A 24,329-nucleotide genomic window follows, 5' to 3' on the forward strand; every position below is an offset into this window, starting at 1 on the left:
CGTTTTGCTTTAAGCATCTCCAAAGAGGCTGCTTGTTTTGCGTGCTGCAGCTTTGGAGGGCCCTGCCAAAGGGCTTGTCTGAGCGTGGCAGGGCTGCCGGCATGCGCCCAGGGGAGTCTCGGCCCCGCGCCACCGAAAATTGGCCTCTGGACAACCTGCCCAAATGGACACCCCAGGAATCAGAGGCGGCTCTTGAAGGCTACCTAGATGATGTGCCCATTGCACAGAACCGCAAAGTCCTTTTGCAGCAAGCTTTGGATGAGACATTCATTATAGCGGCCTCACCCTTACAAAAGCCCTAATTTTCTTTTGTGCCACAAAGGCAACACAAGTCCACTCTGCTCCGGAGAGATCTTCACACAGAGAAAACTCAATTTCCAGCATAAAGCATTCACAGAGTTTCATAGGATTTTTTAGCATGCGCAGATACCACAACTACAGTTAGGTTACAAATGCCCCAGCACGCACATTAGATCAGTCTGATAAAATATTTAAACAATACCAAACAGGTTAATTTTGGCGTGGTTAAAATTTCCTGCACTGGTCCATTAGTGGAGATGTTGGTGACATTTTACTGTAAAACATGTCTTGTAATAATTCACGGTGACCCTTAATGCCTCCTTTCATACCAGTCTTTCTAGTGGCAGCAAGTTTTCACTGAAGCCTCCGTTCCCCCCCATCAAATCCCGTAAAATAACAAGCAGAGCATCTTAAAAAGACCTGAGCTCTTTTTTATTTGACAGCTTCAAATTAACATTAATGAGGACGACTCTCACTCAGACTGTAAAACAAGCCAATATGCGGTTAAGTTCAGCTATTGACAGGGGCAACGTAAGTCACTGAACCTACAAACGATAAAAATCGCAGTTGGCCAGCAATTAAACTTACAGCAATAAAAAATAAAAAAAAACCCTTTCAGCCATTAAGGGCATTAGCTGGTCCTCATGAAAAAGCCTTACTGACCTTTCGAAAGGGAAAAAGCCCTGCGCGTTTTCACGTTCTGGCCGATTTCTGTGCATGCCGAAGCGGAGGGTCCCTGGAAGCGCAGCGCCCCCTCCGGATGCAGACGGGGACTCTGCGCGCGGGAGCGAGCCGGGGACGGGGCAATATTCTTTATTTTTTATTATCTTTGCTGCCGCGGAGGGCAGCGGAGCGGCGCCCGTTCCCGTCCGCACCAGCTCTGCCTCGCTCCGCACGGGCCCGCGCCCGGCTCAACCATCCCCATATCTCTCTGCAAAACTCCCTGCTGCCCCAAGTGCCGACCCCAAGATAGTCTATTTGCCTCCACCTTCTTTAATAGCTTAACCGCAGCCTTTTCTCATGGCGCTAAGGGCACCTTCTCTGGTTGAGGGATCAGGATTTTTAAAGTCTGCGTGTACGTCCCAAGAAGGGAAGTTAAAACTTTACCCATTTTCTGCCCAAACTGCCCTCACCAGAGCTGACTCTGCTGCACCAGAGGAGGATATGAGAGAGAGCAGCGTTGCTCCTGCCGAGCTGGTTAAAAAAAAACTCATAAAAAAGAACATTTCTCTGTGTACAAACAAAGACTTGGCTCAAATCGGAGGGTTAAGATGCATCTGCCGTAAGTCTGTCCAACGTATATAGGAATTTGTTAAATTCTTCCATCTGCTGTAGTGTCTGGCCACCGATTTGTCCTCGTAAATTCCTAAGTGGCGTTGCTTTTCCAACATTAAAAAAAGGAGAAAAGCTGTGTTTGGGGGAACATTCAAGCGCATAAATATCACCAAACACACACACACAGAGAAAAAGGGAGGCATGTAATGTAAAGGCTCAATGCTGCCAATTAGTAAGAGGATTTTAGGAGCGCTCACCACCTCTTCATGAAAATGACCTTTTAGGCAGGCTGACATCACCCAGATGTTTTTAATTACAATGACTCTGGGATTAATTTCTTTGCTTATCTGTTACTGCCCTCCAGCACTGGTTCCTGTTGATTAAATCTGCCTCCGTAACAGAATACAACTTTGCTCCTGGATACAAAATGGCTGGAGATCTTCGGTTTCCTGCTTATTGTGTGTTAACGCTTCACTGCGTTTTCACATAAGCTAGCAATATGGTGTGACATGAATAAGGGGGATCAGATGCATAACATATTGCCTGCGTTGCTCTGCCTTAAACTCAGAGCGTGTTTGTGTTTCTCTGCGCCCTGACAAATCGCCCTGTTTAAGGGTCCGTGCATGTCTCCGAATTAAGAAGCCGGGGGCCGGGGTTTCCGGGGATGACCAGAGCCCAAGCTTCACGTGAAAGGTCGAGAGGATCGGCTTCCTCGATACAAGCTCCTATGTCTTCAGCAGGGGAAGTATCTCATGGCGCAAGTGCAAACTTCCTGCTGGAAACCTCCTCCGGACCCCAGAGGTTTCCCGGTTGGAGACCAAGTGTTTAGTCCCACCAAAAGCCAGGGGAGGTTTTGCCGCCGGATTTAGTGGGGCTCTTCCCCTTCGATTTCATCCTGCGGTGCAAAGGGCCGGGGCGCCTGTGGTGCCGTGCACGGCTTTCGACGCACAGAGCAGCTACGCCTGCGCTTTGAAAAAGGGGCATGTGCAGCAACCAGCCGGCCGATATAAATGCCTGTTTTGCACAGGGGACGCTAGGAACTGCCCAAATGTCTCTAGACACCAAAACACGCGCGGTACAGTGGCTTTGCACAGAGGTGGAGGAAGGGCAGCTTTAGGGAGCCGACTCCAAGCAGGAGCAAAGCAGCCGTGCCGGTCCTGGGGGCTCGGGGTCCCAGCAGCACCCTGGAGCGGCTCCAGCGGATGCTGGAAAAGCACACTTTCTTCCAAACCCTCTGCGATTCCCTGAGTATTGGACCACTTTACCAGGCCCTTATGAGCTCAGAGCAAGGTTTGGATTTATTAAATTAAGGACTGCCTATTTTTCATAACTCTCCAGGAGAACAACACATCAAAGGCCTGATCCTGAGACGTATTTAGAGTCATTAGTTTCTCTGGTTTTGGTGGCAATGTGCATATTGCATACGGTTTGGAAGCAATTTGTCGGAGAAGCCTTGAGAAAATAATAGAAAAGAAACGCCGCTCGTGTTTGCAGGTGTGCCCCCACTCAAGGGCCCCCATTCGATACCCAGTGTGGATTCGGGGGTAGTCAGGATCTCCTTTTATCCCAACAAATCCTGTTGTACACTAACATTATTAGCTTTACAGACTTCCCTTTACATATTTAAAGCGACTGTCGTTCCACTAATGACTGTAATTGTTCCAGACATCCATTAATTTTGATTTATTAACTTAGTTTATTTCCCATCTTGCCCACTCTATAAGTAATTTACTGTTTTAATATTGTGGGTCAATACTAATCATATAATCTGTAAGTTGTTTAATTAATAACAATTAGCACCTCCCATCAAGAGCTCATTTTCCTGCATGAACACTGCTAATGTGATTTTCAGAATAAATCTACCTGTTCCCTCCTCCAACAGTCTAGTCAACTTGTTTCACTAGAAATGGCTGCTTTAAACTGCCACAGTAGCTTGCCAGCTTCCATGATTTTATCAAGTATTTTGTCTTATTTGCTTTTCTTAAAGCCTTGACCCTTAAGTCAAGCAATAGCACAGGAATCTGCTTTTCATTGTAATAAAAAAAATGTTGGTGCAGCATATGGGTGTAGGAAAAACCCTTGCAAGCATAACCACTGGTCTCAAAAAACAGGAGGTAAATAAGAGCTAAAATAAAAATATTCCTTTTATTCTTATGATTTTAATCTAACCTGTGCTTTTCTGAACCTACCATCTTTTTTTTTAATATTTGGCATTGGCATTATTGCAATATCTAGCAAGGAATGTACAGATATAAAAATGTTTAAGCTCCTTTCATAAAGACCTCAGCAATTCCTCTACAGCATGGCCGCTTAATCTTTCATGTCAGCACAAAAATAAATAACAGAAATTAATAATAAAGTTAATTAATACCTATTTACAGACCAGATACTCATCTCCTAAAAATTCTTTCCAGAAGAAACTTAAATCTAGCTTCTAATATTAAACTTGCTGTGCTAAATCTTAACCAAATAAAACACAAAAAACAAAAAATGCACCAACATGCACCAGCTTGCCCAGGTGCATAGCAAAGGCAATGAGCTGGTACACATAAATGGGTAAGGATTGCTCCCTGTCCTTTGAACACAAGAACTAAGAGGGAACCATAAGCAGCTAGCAGTCAGCTAGTTGAAAATGAGAAAGATATTTATTTGCGCAGTGGCTGGCTAAACTGGGGACCGCACTGTGGATGCTGAAAGTTTGCAAAGGTTCAAAAGAGGAGCGGGCTAATTCATAGCAGCGAAACCCACGGAGCACCGTTAAATGCAGAGACACTGCCTTCACCCAGGACGTTGGAGAACCACCAGCCGGGAAGGCTGGGAGGCCCCATCGTAGCCCTGCTCTCCCCTGGGCGCCCACCACGTGCCTTGGTCACAGCACGACCACTCTGACGCCTGTGTATACCAGCTGCTTCGATTTCCGCCGGTAGCTTTTCTAGCTCACGTTTGAAAGACCAGAAGGGCAGGCAAGGGAACGACGGTGCTGCTGGAAGGGATACGCTACCTAAACTGCTAGAGTACGGCCTGTCAGCAAGAACGAATAAGCAAAATCAAAGAAGAAAGAAGGTACTTATAACCAGTGTATGCATAATGATTATAGCTGAAGCGATTATTTCTCATCCCACCTCCTACTGGCATTTCCCTATGAAGAGGATACCTGATAGATGTAACCAACCAAAGCTACTCACAAACCACACACAACTTTTATTACCGCATTGGTGTAAAGCAGCACTTTCTACATCGTCAATGGTGATGCGGCGTGAACCAGCCAACAAAGCAGTTGCTATGCTTTCAGCACCTTACTACCCAGAATGGCATTAATGCATTCAAAATTTGGTTAACCTTATAGGTCGTACGGTCTTTAGCGCCACAACTCTACCAGTGACATAGCGAACAAAAAAATACAAAATGAATGAATGAAAAAGAAAGATTAATATTGCTATTTTACGCAGATAAGCAGTTGACACAAGAGGAGGTGAAGTAAGAGCTCCACCACCACAAAGGAAGCCTGCGACAGACCGACAGGCTGAGCGCAGATCTTCTGACCATCCTTCCTCTTAGTGCTCCCCCACGCATGGTCATGTTTGCTCTGCATGGTTGCACCACATCCTCACGTTTTCTGTTCTCAGGTAGGCTCCGACATGTCAGATGTCCATGTCTAGTTTATTTTTTCTCAAAGGAACGCAAGGTAAGCGAGCAATTAATGCAAATACTCAAGCTTTCAGAGAAATACCAAGCATGGGAGTTAAGTACTCCCAGGGAGTTTTAACTCTGACAAAAAGATGTTTACCCCAAGATAGCTGGAAAAGGTGTTACAGTACAATCCTTGGCAGTTGCTTTATCTTAATCTTCCATGTTAAAAATTAAAGACTGTATTAATGCAATGTCAGACTTACTTAATAGTACTCTTTTATCAAGTTGATATGATAGTAGCTAATTATTAAATGAGTTAATGTATGTCTTGTTATTTAATCTACCATGACTGATAATGAACTGTGTCAAATACTTATTAGACACTCATTCTCTCTACACCTAGCTGACACTAACATGGCCCACAATTAAACACCAGTGCTCCTTCACTGCCAGACACAATTAGGCTGTCAAACATTATTCTACTCGCTATTCTTTGGTCCTAAATAGAAGACATGTCATCCTCCATTTGTCTGGTCCCAGAAACTGTCCAGGAAAGGAAAAGCCAAGGGAAATCTAATGGAAAGTAGCCAAACTGGGTTAGATACACCCAGAGACAGCCAAAACCATCAGTGAAAGATCAGTGTCAATAATGACACAGAGTGAAATTATCATGCTTGGGTTTGAGGTTTCTACTACACCTCGTTCTCTAGGAGACATTGAGACGACAGCCATGCTACTAAAGAAAACAGGTCACAGCGCAGGGCATGGGCTCATGTGCACACGAACCGAGCTCTCCTTCCACCAAGACAGGACGGCTGCTTCCTCCTCTGGGACACACCGGGCCCAGGCACTGACTCCAGGAGCACAAGTTGGCACAGACCAGAATTGCACTCAGAAGTGTGCTACAGGTTCAACACTATGGGCAATCGTGGATCAGTGCTCAAGTCTTCATCCCAGTCCCCTTTAATTTATTAATAACTACATTGCCTAAGAATAGGATCCTAAGAATCTTCTGGGCCAAGACCTCACAAACTCATGGCAAAAACTCATGGGTTCAGCTCAATCTACATGGTACTCACCAGATGAATTTTGGGGTCCTCAGTGATACCACTGCTGGATCCTTTAATTTAGTGTGTTTTTTGTTCGGAGGAATGAAATATTGGATGCATTTGCGCACCAAGTTTTGACTTTTTAGTTAGCTAGAGACACGAGGTGAGACTCACCTCCTGCAGACCCCACCGAAGTACTCAGTGTAGCCCTCCAAGGTGGACCTGGTGCCAGAGTCACAAAACAGCAGCGCTCTTGGCCAAGGAGGTCCAGCTAGTTCTGCTGCGGGAGAGATGGGTCCAGCAGCTGGGAGTCCTGAAACTTGACTATGCTATGCACTTACTCTTGGCACACTACACAGACTATCCTCCATCAACCTCCCGCCCCACTCTTGGCTAGACCTTGACAGTTCCACCAGGAGAGCTACAAATACATACAGAGTAAATTTATCTTACACTGACCTTCCTTCAGCCAGTTCAATACCAGCTTTTTCATGAAGGTGGTAGCAGTAACCTGAACACAGCTGAGACTTAAGAAACTCTAGTGCTCCTCAGGCTGAGACATCCTCAACACCTCACTGCAAGAAACAGCGCTGCAGACAATCCTCACGTGCCCTTCAGTCACAGCACTGCCAAGTCTGAGGTTTCCTTCACCCACAAGACTATTAATCGTTATAACCATTATTAATCATCACTATTCACTTGTGAAGGGACAGCTATCACAAGGCCACCAAGGACTGCTCCAAGCAAGCAGATTTCTGGGGCCATGCTCTCTCACTCTGCCTCTCTGCACTGTCATTCCGTCCTCCCTTCCCTGGCATCATCACCCCCAAAAAAGTAAAAAACCCCACCCAGCTACCCTCATCTTCAGCCAGACTGAGCCCCCCCTTTTTGGGGTTACCCTCATGACCAAAGTGAGGCTGAAGGTACAACCGATGAAGGCTGCTATTCTGGAGCAAGACTAACAATCCAGGAGCCAGAAAGAGTGGAGGAAGAGCAAGACGCAAAGCTCGACATACCTGTTTTGCTTTAGGCATTCTTGAATAGCTGCTCTCTCAACGTTAAAATAACAATTTCCAGTCACGCTGTCAAGCAGACTTCTATTGTGCTCACTTTGCGCATTAAAAAATATATCCCTCCCTAGCAGGAACCTCTGGAAATGTCTCACAATCACCTAGAAACACAAATGCGGTGGGGAGATTTCTGCCAGAAAGAGCATTTTCTAAATGACTGCATGGGCCATACCATTAGCTTATCAACCTGCTCCATGATTTTGACTTTGTTTCAGGGAGCTGCAACTGGGCAAACAAGCTGTTGACTTCACTGCTGAGTTATAGAGCTGGCTTTAGTCTGCATCCACTTCTGAAAATCCTGGCCATGAGAAAGTTTCTGCTGGCAGCCTTAAAATCCCGGTTGCATGTTAGCTCATTAAGGAGAGCACGTGGGGGGCGTATGGGATCCAGCAAGGCGCTTGTATCTCTGCTAGTACCTCTGGAGACCGTCCCTTTGGTATTTCATAGGAATTTGAAGTGTAAGCAGGAAGGCTGGGAAAATGAAAGTTTTGAGTTATTCACACTACTGGCAATGGCTCTCTTAAGAAGAGAAGTTTGTGTAGAGTCTAACACAGTTAGGACAAATCTCAACATGGGTTTTTGGCCCCTATCTTGTAATAAAGGCTTGCAAGATGTTAGGGCGTTTTGAATCATTTTTGCTGGAGAAAATTAAGAATGAAGTAACAGCATATTTTATTGCTGTTTTACTTAGGGGGAAGGGGAGAATCAGAAAGCATAAAATTAAAAACTAATCATAACTTCAGCTCATACAAAGTCTCAGGAAAAAAGTTTGGTTTTAAAAATGAAAAAAAAGGAAAGCTGTTTGTTTGCTTATCAAGAAGTCAATTGAAAATAAATTAAAATACAGCCTGTATGAGAACTTCTTCCCACCTGCGTGTGAACACCTAAGGGAAATTACCTGAAAATGCAGAAATTGTTATACAGATCAAACAAAAGCACTTATCTATAATTACTGGACTTATCTGTTTGTCTCAGGACTAGCAGCAACAGCTCCCTTTGTTGGGAATAAATTTGGTGCTGTGATTTGTATTCTGCTCTTCTATCAGTTCCACCAAGATCAGGAAGGATTCAGTTTATAAAAGAAAATGGTTTCCTTAACTTTACTAAATAAAGGCAGATTGAAGTGATTTGGCCAGGTAAATGAGGGAGAGAAAGAGAACAAGAAAAATAGCCACAAGCTCTTTAGAGAAGGTTTTTTTGTTTTTTTCTTTTAATAACTTTACAGCAGGACTTGCTAATATCTCAGAGGGTTTGGAAGGTCTCCTGGGAAACTCCTTGCATTTCTGCTATGTCCTGGCTCTCATCCTACCTATTCAATAAATAATTATTAACGTTTTAAGCATTCACAGAAGAAACTTCCTGTTGCTAAGACCACATGGGGTCCTGCCAACTTGACAAGCCAACACTGCACTGACGATGTAGCATCAAAGCAAAAGGATAATTATCCGGTTTATAAGAAGCTAAAGGAAGCAGGTGCCCCTGCTAGTTTGTAATCATTTGCCATTGGCCAGTGGCCATAAGGACTTGTCTCCGTAATACGCTCTCAAGTTTGTAGTTTTCTCCAGAGAAAAGCTGAGATGAGGGTCTCTCGTTAAAATGGGTGGCGCGGAGGATCAAGTGTGTGCGTCAGGGTGGAGGGCAGGAGCTGTGGGCAGTAGGAGCTGGCAGGGCTGGGGCATGTCTGGAGAGACAGGGTGGACCTGGTCCAGAAAAGTAAACTCCACAAGTATGTGAGTTAGAGCTGCTCCTAGTAAATTCTAAGCTAGGAAACTGTCGTTTCAGGGAGTATGTAATTGCTAGAGGAATTACTTAGTTAATCATCAGGGGATAGATTCATAAAAAAAAAAGAAAAGAAAAAAAAGCACCAGGCAAGACTCCCAAAAAATCAATTACTGGAAATGCTCTGCTGACTCTTTGGAACTGGTGTTGGCTTAACCAATTATTTCTAATTTAATACAAATCACACACTGCTCCTCACCCTTTCATCCACCCACTTCCTGGAGGTTGACCTGATGCCTGTGGCTGGATAAAACATTCAATGAATCCCAAATCAGCAGTGCTGTTTCCTTTCAGAGACACAAATTTTGCTGCTCCATATTTCTGAGGACTCGATTATGCCTTCAGGTGCAATGCAGCATTAGTTTTACAGCCCTCTGTGCAAGAGCGGATGCCAGGAAACATTTGGATGATTACCCCTTTCCAAAGACTAGTTCCTCCTTTTTTTTTCCTTTTTCCCCCAGAGGTGATAGAAATTCTGCACCAATGTGTACCAGCAGCATGTTATCATCGTCTTCCTTGGAGGAAGGTCCAAAGCTCTGTCCACTCTCCTCCCACTTATTTTTCAGAGGAAAGGTGTAAGTGCATAAACACAGTTTGGCACTGCAAGTCTTCACACTAGGATTAGTAAAAATTTTCAATCAATCAGAACTGATTTTTAGGACAAAGATAGATTTTCCACTAAGGAATTATTTTTGAAAACATTTTGAAAACTTGATTTTTCATTAAAACATCTAAAATCAGAATTTTGGATGGGAGGGGGAAGAGAGAGAGTGGGAAACGTTGGCTATAATGCTATATACTTTTAACCTCTCTCATAGGCGCTGCTTCTCCTGTGACTCTGTGCTCTGCCCCTCCTCTGGGGCTGCTCAGGCAGACACGTGTCCCCTTCTGCCATGGGGGAAGGCCACCTATCCCGCCCGTAACCCACGGCGGCGCCTCCGAAGCACGATACCCTCGACGAGACCCAGCCGTGAGAGACCTTTTCTGCCTGAAAGCCGCAAGCGAATGCTCTCTGGCCAGCAGCTGCTCGTGAGCTCCGGCTGTTGGAGGTCTCCCGTCATTTTTTCCATACCCAGAGGCGCAGACGGGTCGGGCCGGAGAGCCGAACAAAACCTCGGGGGGGAAATACTCCCCGCTCCCGAGCGGCGAGGAAGAAGAAGGGCGGCCGGCAGAGGCGGCAGCCAGCGCGGAGCAGCCGGAGGAGCTGCTCCATACAGGTACTTTCGGGCTGCTCTGCATGCAGGTACTTTGATGCTTGTCTAGAAGCTGGCTGCACGCAGCTGCCGCAGCTACCCGAGCCCGGGCTCGGCCAAACTTCATCACACCAGTCGTCGCCTGCACGCTCGCCTGCCCCGCCGGTTTCGGTCACCCATCCGCTCGCCGCCTCTCCCCACTCTCTCTAGTGGCAGTGGGATTGCCTGCAAAACGAAACGCCGCCCACTCAGAGTCAAGTGAGCAACGTTTGGCCCGTTCTGCTTATTCGATAGTGAGGGAATGACTAAATTCACAATCGGGGCATGTTTGCGTGGCAACAGTGCAGCACACTGCATAATGTCAATGTTTTCTCTTTAGAAGGTGAGTGATACTGAAACCGGCCTCTCTTTCTTAACTTTGTCTATTTTTGCTAGCTTGTTTTTTTTTTTAAATATGCAGGAGGGAGTATTTTAGGAAATGTTTTCTTCTCACAACTTTTTCTTTTTTTTTTAATCTTAAGTAACCCTATTTTAAAATGCTGAGTACATGCTTGCTCAGATAAATACGTATCTGAACACACAACTGACTATCCCATTTTCCTATAATTAATTTTTTTGATTTTGCATGTGCATTTCTTGCTCATTTGACCATGTAATAATTAATTAGCATTAATTGTATTAGATTGCACCTTCACAGTCTACACACATATTCAATTAGAAAGGCAGGCTCTTTACAGCACTCTTATTTTCAGAGGGGAAAAAGGGGCATCCACAAGCAGCGGAGAATTATCCACAGAAAGGACACGATTCACATCTACCAAAGAAAGTACTTTGAGTAAGAAACTGTTACTATTTTTTAAGGCATTTAAGCCATTGACTAAAATGTAATAATTTTTTCCCCCCTAATTAAAAGGCCTGAAGAAAACAGCAGAAAAGATGAGCTAAGGGAAAAGTGGAAGTCAGATGAAATCCAGGAGTCCTGCCCCCACGTGGGACGGTTTGGTGTTCGGCCTGACTATGGCTTGCGATGACTTGGGAGCAAGAAGGTGACTCACATGCCTAAAGCTAAGCGCACAGCTGCAGGCCTCGCAGCACCAAAGCCAGGGCTTTCGGCAGGACTTGGACCTGCTGCCCCACGTACTGCTCCTCGTTTGCCCTCTGCTCATTTTAGACGGACTACGTTCAGTCACGGCACATTGGTCAATGCGAAAAGAGCACCACGTTAACAGCTTTAGCCAAATATTGCAACATCCAGCCCAGGGCTACACCTGAATCCCTGCGCAGGGATACACCGTGTGATAAACTATAAAGTCAAAATCTGAAGTATCAAAAAGGCAGCAGACAGCTTACAGCCGGGATGGTGCTACCTGATCTTCCTCCTTTCAAAAAGAGATGCCTATTTTCCATCCCAGCTGTTTCCCCAGAGGGAAAACCTTCTCCAGCCCTTCCCTCCCGTCTCGCCCTCATCTCCGCCTCCTGGTCACCTCCTCTGCGCTCTCTCTCTGCTATGCCTGCATGGACAGCATGCACGGTCACACACAAATACAAAAGACACGCACTTGGCGGCAAAGCCCAACAGCTGGAGCTATCGCAAAACCCAAACATGAGCACGATGGTCAGGGCAGGGAGAAAGCAGGGACTTCAGGAACATGTGCAGGGGCTGCAGATGTGAGTGGATGTGGTGGTGTCCAAGCCACACATCTAAATGGTTTCTATGATGTCCATATGCTGGGTGCTGGTCCTCCATCCCCGGTGCTCTCAGCTTTGCTCATCTCTCCTGCCCACCCCTTGTCACCAGACTCAGCCCCAGCTCCTGCTTCTGCTTAACTTCCTCTCGCTGCTCTGTCACTTTGCTCAGTGGCAGGGTGTTAACACCTCCCTTTGCTCTACCTCCCACACCTTTCCTCTCCCACACCCTGCATACCTCCCACGGGTCTCTCTGCTCTCACCCATACTGCCTTCAGTCCTTCCTCCACGTCCGTCAGCCTCTTTCTGTTCCTCATCCCGTGCCTGTCTCCATCCTGTCTTCCCTTTAAGACAACAAGAACTTCCCCTTCCTGGCTCCCTCGCGGTCCGTATTTCATCAGGCTACTCTGCAGTCTCAGTTTCTTCTCTTTCTTTGGAAATATCTCTAGCTTCAAAATCTTCTCACTCTCTGAGCTTATTTCACAACTCTTTGACATTCATCTGCCCTTCCCTTTTGCCGTCTCCAACTGGTGCTCGGAAAAACCCTGTTCAAAGTCCTCATGCCCCCAACCCTAATTATCTCCAGCTGCTCTTTCTCACCACCTCACAGGCCAGCCTATAGAAGACAATCAATATTTAACTAGCTTTATTACTAATGGTTGAAAGGATTTCATTTCAGTGCTCTTAAAAGTTTAAAATGTGCTTTGTTATTCTAGATGAGTGCTTTAGTCTCTCTTAGCTAGTCCGTCAGGACGTGCTGAGCCACTCCATGAAGGAGCATCAGAGCTCCAGGGGTGTTCAGGGGAGACATTTCTCAAGGGATGAGACTTTTCAGCCAAATTCACCACTTTCAGTCAAGCACTTCAGAAGCCATTTGAAGAATGGTTTTGTGAGACCAGAACATGTTGCAGTAATCGTTGCCAGCAACATCCTAAAATATTATGGGTTAGATGATGATGAAAAATGTCACAGCCTGATAGCTGACTGCCCAACACCACGTCCGCATGGACATGCCTCACAGCTCTTGAGTTTCCCTTTCAGATTTCCAGTGCCCTAACTTTGCATTGACCCCATACAGCAAATCGGTGCTAAGGCTCTCCTGAGGGCAGGAAATTTTACACCTAGCTGATGCCTACCATGCCTTACTAATCCAGACAGGTAATGCTATCTCTGCTGAGAAGCAGCAAGAGTTTCCACATCATTTATCCTCTTTCATCTTTCCTAACCACTGCAAGCAGCTAGCTCAGGGGACTTCTTTGACAAAGCGTACATAAAAGCCATCCTTAGCCCTTGTTACAGGCGTTAGATCAACGCATTCCCAAAGGTCACGGGTGATGTTCAGATATTGGAGTGCATGTTATTCCTCCAGGAGAAGCTCATGAAGGTTATGAAGGGAGCCAGCTCACCCTTGCAATGGTCACCTTCAGCTGTTTTACAAGCCAGCGTATGAGGATGAATCATGGTGCTGCTTGTTGGAGACCTCTGTGCCCACCTGTGACCTGGAATACCTGGATGTGCTGAACCCTAGCATTTCTTGTCCCATTTGCAGAGGTTAATGAAGAGAAAATACTCCTCTGCAGCGATAGCCCTGTATTTCCTGAAGGCCAGAGCCTAACTTCTGAAACCCGGGGTTGCAGGGTTAGAGATTAGCAAGGCATTTTTAGGTGCCTTTGAGGTTTCTAAAGTGGGTGTAGGCAGACAGCATGGCTATCGCCACAAACACTTGGCTTCCCGATGGTCTTGAAAACATTACCTCATTCTGGTAAGACCTGCCCTATGTGAGATAAAAGGTGCAAATCGCACCTCCGCGCAGGAATCCTGAGGCGACGATTCAGAGAAACATTTCTGAGTCACCTCGGTGCCTCCCTTGCTGAAGGGGAAGCGCCCGCCGCTGGCTGCCAGCCCCCACCAGGAGCAAGTCAGCCGCCTCCGCCGGCCCCCGCCGCAGCACCCAGCGGGAGCCGCGTGGCCGTCCGCCCCGTCCCACGTCCTGCCCCAGCCTACGCCCGCGCTATGGAGAGCCGTGCAAGTGGTGGGGTGCCTGCAGAGCCACGGCTTCAGCTAGACAGCCAGCCTTACCTAAACAAGAAAGCAGAAAGCAGACGGTACAAAACCCAAGCCCGTGTGCCTCAGCAGAGGAGAGGCGACCAGCTCCGCCGGGGCTGCCTCGAAGACGGCCCACAGAAGACAATGCCCTTGGGACTGAAGCTTTTGAAGTACCAGCATAAGCAGATGAATCATCTGGAGATTAAAAAAAAAAAAAAAAAATCTAACCTGAGTCTGCAGATGAAAATCATAATGATTCTAGAGATGAATCATCTGCCACCTGCTCCAATTCAGAGAAGTGACAGCAGCGAGCAATGAGAGATGGCGTCGGTGCCAACGGTTATCGCTACAGCCCAGCCCCGGCCAGCGGAGGAAGATTACGCAGAAGGTCTCGAGGGAGGCGACGGGGCGGCACGCGAGGCCGGCTGGAAACGCGGACCGCTTCATCTCTGTATCGCTGATTCAGAAGCAGCCTGCACGCGCCGTTATTTTTTCAGGTGTGCCTGGTGACTCCTGCCCAGGTCACGGCGGGGCGGCCGTCCTATTTTGAACTCACTAACCCTGCAGGCGACAGCCTTAGAAAGCCCCAGGCAGGGCGGGCACCCACCGACACTGAGTCAGCTTCGCTGCTCCCTGCAAGCGGCCGCTGCGCCGGAGCGCGGACGGACACGGCGAGCCTAGAGCCAGTTTGCTGCCGGGGCTGCATCCCCTTGGGCCTGGGTTCAGTAAAGGCACTCAGTCTAGGAACAGAGCATGTGTGTGTGTGTATATATATGTGTGTGTTTATGTATATAAATATACATATATTTGTGTCTGCATATATCATCATGCATATACCACATTGAAAAATATGCCCAGTCGTCACCGAGGTCCCCGCACCGCCTCGCTTTCCCGGCTCATGCCTCCCTCCAGGTCCTGCGCTGCTGCTAAATCTTCCCTGGTGGCTCCCCTTTGCCACAGGCTTCAACGGGAGCGTCTGATCCATCCTCTGCCGGTGCATCCAGCCGCCCTCCAGTGCCCTATTTCTGCTCGAGCAATTCATCACATCAACTGCTATTTGTCAAGCCATCCTGCAGCTAATGCAGAGGTCTCTGGCTCCTTGGAGCTGAGCCAGCACAAAGGTAAAAACTCTTTCTTTTTCAGAGGCAGGTCCCTTTTTGTGTTGGAAATTGTTTTTTCCCCAAAGAGATGTTGCAAAGAATAAGATTTGCCTCTAGGACGAGGAGTGCCTCTGAAACCTCCTGCACCTGGCAGCCCAGCCGGAGATTTCAGCTGTGGCAATGACGACACTACAGGAATTTCTTTTCCCCCAGCAAAAGCAAAAGGCGATTCAAAGGAAGAGGGAGAAGGCAGGATGAGCCATTTCGATCTGGTCCGTAGCAGGGAAGGGAGAGGAATTCAAAAGAGTGGGAAAAGGGAAAGTGTTGAGACTTGAGGGCAGTTAAGGGCGCTCCAGATGACAAATCCCCAAACTAATTGTTCCAGCTAAAAACATGCACATACACATGTACGTATACATATATAAATATATACGTATCACTCTTGCTTGGGCTCCCTTCAGGTTCTCCACAGATAATGAAGGATTCCCATTGCTAAGGCCCAGAGCGCCCAGCCATTCCCCTCTGATGGTTTAAACCATCTTCTCCCCCGACACCTGGTCTGACACAAGGGTTGGAGCGAGGAGGAGGCATGGGCCGCAGGGCTCGCCGGGATTTGTTGGACGCCCCTCGCTGACGGTGGCCACCTCGGCTGCGGCCCTGTGCCCGCACCTTCGCCGGCTGGCGCCGGGACACCCCGGCTCCGACAGCCAAGGCAGTTTCGCTCCCTCTTTTCAGGATGTTGTTGTCCTTTGCTACTTTCCTGAAGGAAAGCCATGCAATTTCTGCAGCTTTTCCTTTTCCTTTCCAGTTTCCCCTCTCTCCATTGCAAATAACAGCTGTCCTAAAAACAGCTAGCATTTCTTCCTAGACATCAGCAGCAGCTAGGCTTATGGGCCAGGTCATGTGCCAGAGCACTAAGCCTTGCACCAAGTGTCCTGTGTTTATCCAAAGACGAGAGACGCTAACTAAACAGTGAAACCTGGCAGGCGGCTCGTTTCAGTCCGACATCGCAACTTCCCACTTTCTACGCCCCGAGTCATATTTTTCCTGTTGTCAGCCTACGGGCCATCTGGTGTTGATGTATCTCCCCTGTGAACTGCGGAGCGGCCCTATTTCCACGTCCTTGTTCGCGTGACGGGACGTCACCTTGGCTCCCTCCCAGTCAGGAGCTGCGCTCTGGCCACAGGAGATAAGGCTCGTCGGCAGCCTCGGCCACCGCGCGGCGAGCCGTGAGCCCACGCGCGGCTCTCCCGCTGCGGCGGAGGCGGCCAGGTAGAGGCGGAGACGGCGTGTCCGTTTTGCTCCCCGGCGCTGCCTTCAAGCCACAGGATTTCTGTTCGTGCGCTGGCAAATAGCGAAAACAGGAACTCAAAGGGCAGAGGCAGTTGCAAAGCCTAGCAGCAATAGGAGAGGCTGCTCAGACGCCAGGAGGGGGGGGAAATAACTGCGTTGACTTTTTTTTTTTTTTTCTTAAATCCTTAAAGCTTCCAGGAAGAGGACTGTGCCCCTAGATGTTATCCCGTCCCACCCCCAGCTCCACAAGGCACCCGCCGCCAGCGACGACAGCGGCCGTCCCGTTTTGACTTAGCGGCACAGGTCTCCTCGCTGAGGGACACCTGCGTCTTGCTCCAGTTCGGGCTGCGGACAAAGGCAACGTAGTTGGACCTGCGTGAAGACAAGGGGGTCTCCCCTGCGGAGAGGGGAGACCTGCTGTAGTGCCTCATGCCACCTCGACTCATCTTTCTCAAGGTGCAAGAACAAATCTCCTCGCGCTCTTCTCTTCGCAGAATGGGGACGAAGGAACTTCACCTGCAGGAGTTTTGTGGCCGTACTGAGGAAGAGCATTTGGAAAGCGTATTTCCAAGTCACAAAAGGAGTAGCCTGGTGCATAAATCATGGAAGGCATTTATACGAGGGAATTGTTTTTATACGAGTAGCACCGAATTTTGTCTGGGATAAGAATGACAACAATTCACGCCTCCTAAAGGAAGCTGGTAAAAACATACCGCCCCAGGTATTGTATGACAAAAATATGGGCTTTCTGAACTTGAAGTGGAAAATGTATTTCTGAAAATTTGTATTTTCATTCTCTATGGAAATAAGGACATTCTGTGACAAGCGGAAGAGGGATTATGGCTCTTTTTCACAGGGCAGGGGAGAAAATCATCTTCCAGCCAGCTCGTTCGTAGCTCACAGAGAAAAGCACGTGTCCACCATCCCTATTTTCCCGTCTGTTAAGTGATTACTAGAGCAGATAACGCCAGCAAAGGGGCCTACTCTGCTGGGGCAACTCGGGTTGCGTGCAAGAGTGGGTGTCGGGGAGGGGGGGAACAAGCAAGCCAAGCAAAACAGGGAGGAAAAACCTGAGACGGAAGAAAAATCTTGGAAGGAGATGCCCTTTCAACAACTTCCCATTAAACTCTTGGTCTTGGCTTCCTTCTCGCCATGTCCAGTCCCTGTTATTGAAATGCTCCCTGGGTTTCCCATGGGGTGCTACGTCTGCCTTGGTCTCTTCACCGGGCGTCTTCCCGGCACCACCCTCACTCCCGGGCCGCCCTCCGCACGAGCCCCCCCCAAAACCACGCCGGCGCTCGGCTCCGCGCAGCCACAAGCCCTCCTCCCCTCCGCCCTGCGTAAATCACGGCAATCCTGGCGGAGCGAGAAATGAAATAGCATAAATTCACCCAAACCCTAGCGCGCTCGCCTTTTCCTAAACAAGAGTTTAAATGGCTGTCAGCCTATCTGCCGATAGCAGAAAGCAGACTGTAAATGCAGCAGGATGCAACGAAGCCAGGCAATTCCAGGGAGAGCACCAGGAGGCTCAATATTAGGACGACCGGCATTCGCCGTCTTTGCTAATGACTTAGCAATCGTTTGTGATGATTTGTGTTGCCTTTGATATGCAGAGAGCCACACTTTCCGCTTAAAACTGGAAGGAAGCGCCAGCGATTTTACCGACCACCCAACAACTGCTTTCCATAAATAAATATTTTCGCCACCTTAACATTAAATAAACCTGCCAAGGAAACAACAACAAAAAAAGCCCTCAACTGCGCATTCGGCGGCGTGGGCATTTTCTAAGCGATTTCCTACCCTGCAGCACGATGGTGCCATCTAAATACAGCCAAAAGCATCAAAAGGTGAGAAAAGGCTCCTGGTTAGCCGTGGGGCAGAAACTCGGTGCCGGCTGGCCTCAGGACACGGCGCTGGCGGCCGCTGCAGCGGGAGGCAGCGCAAGAAAAGCGAGAAAAGGGAAGCGTCAGCTCGGTGCGTACCGGGAGCGCGCTGCCGCTTCTCCGCGGGGAAATCCCTTCCCCAATTCCCCCTCTTGCGGAGCGGCCGGAAAAGGCTTTCCTCTGCATATTTCCGCGCTGGGGCTTTATACGGAAGGCAGCTCCTGCAGACCCAGGCTGAGACCTGCAAGAGAAAGTGGGGTTGGAGTCACAGCAGGCAGAAGCGTTTCAGAGCAGTGAAAGATGGCGCAATTTTTTCCTCCCTTTAGGAGCAAAAGAAGCCCCAAAAGTCAATCCCGGGCCGCCATTTCTCAGGACTCCAGCCACAGAGGACATGCTGGACTTAGCCTTCACCTTTTAAAGACACTGATGGGACGTGTCTGAAGAGGTCCCCGACCCTCACTTTGAGGGCAAAAGAAAGAAACAGAGCATCTTTCCCCGCCTCGCTGCTCTCGGCCAAAATCTGAGCCAAACTCCTACGAAAAGTGCAAAAAACCCTCCCGTTCTGTGGCGTAGTTTTTCTTTTGTTTTTCGCAGTAAGGGAATTGCCGCCGTTTCGACTACAGGCAGATGAACAGCAAGTACGCTGTGCCTTTGAAAGCCCAGGCGTCGACCCACACAAGATATACATAGTAGTAACAGCAAGGGTTTACACATGTGTCGCAGCAATGGCAAGAGTCAAGTGGAAGAGCACCAGCATCCAGTCCGTGGCAGAGGAAACGAGGAACAGGAACGTGCGCTCAAAATAGGTTTGCTCACAGAAACCAGGCAAGCAGGTCTGCAGACCAAATTTTGTGTGTTGGGGGGGGGGGGGTGTTTTGTTTTTTTTTTAATCTGCGTTGCTAACTTTATTCCCGTGTCTTCTGACAGAGCGGCACAGCTGGCTAGCTCAGCCCTTGCTTCCTTTCCCAGGACTTCCCCGAGCAGGTCCGCGGCAGGGGTGCGGACCCACGGAGACACACGTACGAGCCCAATTAGCGCGCGGGAGGTAAACAGCGGCAGAGCAGCTCCCATTGTTTGTTGCCTAACAGCCGGAAGAGTGTCAACACTTTTCTCAGGGGCTCGGAAATAGATGTTAATTGTTAATTCCAGCTTAGCGCATCCCCTGGGATGAGGCCTGGCATGCTGCAAGAATATTTTGAATATTTTGAAAATCCACTGGCAGAGAGAAAGCCCAAAATTTAAGTGGGGAAGATGAAAAAAAGCCCTGGAAAACAACAAATTGCAATAAATCTACGATGCCTGGCAGCGCCTGCATCTCGGGGGTCTGGGCAAGGGTGCAAGTTAACTAGCCAAGCATCCCTCCGCAGCCCCGGTGGTCTCACTCCTCTCCACATCACCTTTTGGGTAAAGCCCCAGCGAGCGCGGGGTTAACCCCAGCAGCCCTTTGCGATTCACCCCAGACCCACCGAAAGCTGCATCCTCCGCGTCCCCCAGGCCTCCTGCCTTCCCGCCGGCTTTCTGCTCCAGGTGTATATGCAATAGCGTACTTGCACTTTCCCCTGCTACAACCCATAACGGCTGAAAAGAAACATCTTTTTTTTAATCACCCTCCCGTAGCTTTTCTACACACCCGTGCAAAATCCTCCCAGAGCAGACAAATCACACGGCAGGCAGCTGCCTCGATCTCCGCTCGGCCGGAGGCAGCCCGCTCCGGGCAGCACGGCTGACGTCGGGGCACCGCGGGAAGCTGCTTCCAGCTGAGCTGCGTGCCGCCGGGGAGCCCGGCCCCATTATCCGCGGATACGCTGCCCCCGGCCTTTGCGTTATCAGCGAAAGCCACCTCGGTCTAATGGTGAGCGCAGCAACGCACAAAAGCGGGAAGGGTTTTTTGGGGGGGGGGGGGGTGAAGCCACCTGGGAATTCAGCAGGGAAAAGGAGAGCGACCTCCCAGGGAGAGCAAACGCTCGAATGCGCTGCATTAAACCCCATCGCTGCAGCTGCGCGCAGGACTCCCCTTTCAGGGAGCACGGCAGGGTTTCCGCCGGCGTTGACCATTTACCGATTTTGCCGGAGCGGGTAATTGGGAGGGTGAGAAGGTGATCGGTTAAGATGTGCAAACTCCTCAAGGATCAGAGCACATGGCGCAAAGGGGCCCTGCATCCGGATGTGGCTCTTCCCGGCCCCTGCGGGTGGTAGCGAAACCCTTGGACTGGAGCAAAAGTATCAGTGAGTTTAAGTAGACGGAAACGCGTAAAGCACCCGCTGCTAGAGGATGCTCGGCTCCAGGACCAAATCCTGCCCTCCTCGCGGCAGCCGAGCTTGCTCCAGGTAACACCTGCAGGAGCGAGACTCTCACTGAAAAGGCGCCGTTCGTTGTCCAACTCCAGCTCCACAGTAGGACACCAGTATGTATAAAAGAAGCAGCGTCGCTAGGAGACGTGCTGAATATTACCTACCAGAAAAACATTACATTTGAAACACCGCAGTGGCAAAAGAGAAATTATCAACTTGCTTTCAACGTGGAGAGCGGGGGCCTCACCGAAACTTGGAGTGAAGCAGTATCAATTGCATCAGCTGCAAATTCTTAAGCTGCAAACTTTTAAGCCGAAGTGTCTTTCCCGGCTAGAGAACATGTATGTGCGCACGTACGTGCACATCCAGTCACGGGTCCGTGCAAACACACATGCTCTCTGCCTTCACCTGGGAGAGGCATCTTGGCCCTTCAGCAACGGCCCGCCCAGGGCGATCTTCTCGGGGACACCCTGAGCTGCTAAAAGCACCCGTCTCAGCAAACAGATTTAGGCCGTTTGCTCTTAGGACAGATTAATATGGGTGACCAGGTGTGAAAAAGCCAAGTGCACCCCAGCCCTATGCGTTTGTGGGTCCTGCCTTTTTTAGAAACATGATACTCTCCCGAGCGTCCTCAGGTTGAGCAATTTTTTTTTTGATACTTTAAAACTGGGAAGAGCTCTCAAAAGGAGTGACAATCAGCAGACAAAGTTTCCAACGCGCTTCCAAAGAGAGAAAAGGGAGGGCTTTCCACAGCCTCGCTGGCGAGTCAATAGCCAGGTCGCCTGACTCCCTCCCCTCACTTTAATCCAAGTAACAGCACGTGTGACATAAAACTGCGATCCGCAGACTAGACGGGGCTACGCTAACCATCTCGTCTGACCTCCTGGGCGACACGGCCCTTAGGTAACCAGCTAGCGACTCCTGCAGCAAGCCACAACTTGTCTTTTAGCCAAAGCCTTGGCAGAAAGGCTCTGCCCCTGCCCCTGCCCCTGCCAAATCGCTCCACAATAAAACGTAACGCCACCCACACTTAAAAAATGACGGCCTTTTGGACTGAATTTGTCTAGCTTTAGCCTCGATCCACGGGGTTTTGTTTTGCCTTTGTTTGCTAGATTAAAGAACCAGCAACTACTAAAAACGTTTGCCTTTGGAGATACTTGAGGACTGTGATCTTAACCTTTCCTTTCTAAAAATAAATAGATTGAACTTCTTTAAATGTCTCTGAGGGAGGCGAGTTTTCCTGACCTCCGATCGTACGGGCAGCTCCTCTCCGAACCCTTCCCAATTTGTCAGCATCGTTGGACGTGCCCACCCCGAGTGAGTGCCGCATTCCCGTAACCGCTTTGAAAGTCCCGGCTTTCCTATGTATTTCCCATGAGAATTTTATTCCCTTTATGTGACTTCATATTTATGTATTTTTATCACATCTAAGACATTTAAAATACTTCCAAAGCTTGGCTTTGTAAGGCTGCCATTTCTATGAATCAAACACCTTTCCATCCAAGTCACTCCACAGTTTACAGCTAGTCATATTTTTTCAAAGTACATTTTAATATTCCAGGTTTAATCCACTCCCCAGCATCCCAGAAACAGTAGTGCAAATTCTGCCCTCTTCCTCACAAGTGACGGTGTGGCCTGTAACTATATGCATGCCCAGCGAGTGGCAATAGCCCAGCAAATGCTGCAGATCTGCAATATTTGTCTTACTCCCACCACCCAAGCGGTAACCCAGACTTTATTTTCTGTATGTCCTCCAATGGGGATGCTGCTGTGGGACTCCGGCTTCCTCCTGAGGCATTTAAAAAACATCCATAATTTTCATGGCATTGTGGAAATGTGGGTCTGAAAGGGATTGTAGGTGATCTGCTGGTCCACCCTTAAACTGTGGTGGGAGACGTGTCCCTGGCAGCCGCTCGTCCAAGTCTGCCCTGCTGAACCGCCAACACTGTATTTTCTCCGGATAACTTGTTTCAACGCTTAACTATCTTTATAGTTAGAAATTACTTTCTTGGCATGGTACCTACACGTACCTTGCTCCCAGTTACTCCAGTTTTTTATTATTTTATTTCCAGTGGCTGTGAAAGACAGTCAATTAGCACCATTTTAACAAAACTTAATACATAGTAGATGATTTCCCATGTCCTCAGATCCTCTAGTCTTTCAAAATCCAGATTCGGCAATCCCAAATTCTTTCCTTTCTCTGGGGAAAAACATGCTCTAAATTATCATTCCTGCTGATCGTCTTTGAACTCTCTCTCTCTCATCCACACATTACTTAAAGTGTGGATCTCCAGCTGGAAGCATTTCTCCAACTGAAGCTTCGCCAAACTGAGAATGATACAGAATACAGAATAATTCCTGTTGCTTTAAAAAAAATCCTGGTGGTAAATACATCGCAGAATGCAATTTGCCTTTTAACAACGTGATCATGTTGCTGGCATCAGTACAGTATCCACCACTATCTTCAGATCCTTTTCTGCAGCACATGCTCTAGCTCCAAACACACCCTCTCATTTTTTTCATTAGATTTATTTTCCAAGTATAGAACTTGTCCTGTACCTTCACTGATAACTTCAGACCTCATTTTTACAATATCAAGAGCATTTAGGTCATTAATCTTTTGTTCCAAAACGCTTGCAGCTCTTCCCAGCTGGCTGTCACCTCCGGATTTTACAAGCTGCGCGAGCCAAGGCACGGCTGCAATACGAAGCAGCCTGGTCGGGGCCCTCCCAGACGGCTCCCGCCGCCTCCTCCCGGGGGGACAGGGAACCGAGCGCCACGACGAATCCTTGCGGGTGGGCTCGTGCTTTTCACGAGCGGTGCGCCACTTTGCGAGATCCCAGCTTTCCCAGCTTCTGATCCGAAAGAAATCAGGTCTTGCCGCCATCGAGAGGCAGCACATCTGCTGGGCGTCCCCACACGCGCCGAGCCCGGGATCCTTTCAGCGATGGTCCCCTCGCGTCCCGCACTTGCAGCGGCATGCGGTAGGTGAATTTCCTCGGTACAAATACGCGGTTATCGTAGCGGCTGCTTACACAGTGTCTTTCCAGAGCTCTTCCTGCTGATCGAGTAGGCTGCAATAACCCCAAACGTGACAGTGCCTCTGTTCTTCTCCCCTTTTATCTTTCTCCAGGCTCATGCAACAAGTTTTCCTCTTGCTTCTTCCTGAATTTCAGACGAAGGACACCCTTTCCTGAGATTTGCTGCAGAATTTAACTGCTTTTTCCTTAAAAAACACTTAGTTTTCCTGAATAAGCTGTGTCCTTTCTCTACCCATATTTGTAATCTGTGATATGTCCCTCTGAATCTCCGCAGTGCCAATTAAATTGTAGTTTTGCTTGTATGCTGAGACTCCAAATACTTCCTGTTTATTTTCTGTACTTCTGGAATGATTTCTGAAGGAATTAAAAACAAATCTGTTTATCTTCACTAAATCCCTTTGCTGATAAGGGTATTAGTGGTCTTATTTATGAATGGGAAAGCAAGGCAAAGGGGGGCTGGATGCAAAATTGTCATAAAGCAGACCCCTGGTTTGAGATGCCCTGAAAGCATTCAGCAGCTGAATTTTCTGAATTTGCTGAATAACTATCCTCTAAAACTCATGCTCCTTCAGCTAACTTTAGTTTAGGTATCTCCAAACTGTGGGACCCCTCTTTCCTAGGCACTGTAGAAAATTCAGGATGCCACTGTCACACGGGCACAGAGCTCATCCACAGCTTTTTCCCGGACAGAA

The 24,329-nt window shown here is 48.4% G+C and overlaps 2 long non-coding RNA genes across 3 annotated transcripts in view; one reads left to right on the forward strand and one right to left on the reverse strand.

The window, feature by feature from the left end:
* The window catches only part of LOC136992248 (uncharacterized), a 34,507-nt gene extending 22,018 nt beyond the window's left edge, over positions 1-12,489 (reverse strand). For both annotated transcript variants that reach the window (XR_010884349.1, XR_010884348.1), the window contains exon 1: positions 12,221-12,489. This is a non-coding gene — a long non-coding RNA (uncharacterized lncRNA). The remainder of the gene's footprint in view (positions 1-12,220) is intronic.
* Positions 12,490-20,038: 7,549 nt separating this feature from the next.
* On the forward strand, positions 20,039-24,005 carry LOC136992249 (uncharacterized). Its single transcript, XR_010884350.1, has 3 exons — positions 20,039-21,913; positions 23,237-23,580; positions 23,730-24,005. It is a non-coding gene; the product is annotated as an uncharacterized lncRNA (long non-coding RNA).
* The last annotated feature ends 324 nt before the right edge of the window (positions 24,006-24,329 follow it).

This window comes from Apteryx mantelli, chromosome 5 (genome assembly GCF_036417845.1).
Source record: "Apteryx mantelli isolate bAptMan1 chromosome 5, bAptMan1.hap1, whole genome shotgun sequence".
NCBI lineage: Eukaryota > Metazoa > Chordata > Aves > Apterygiformes > Apterygidae > Apteryx > Apteryx mantelli.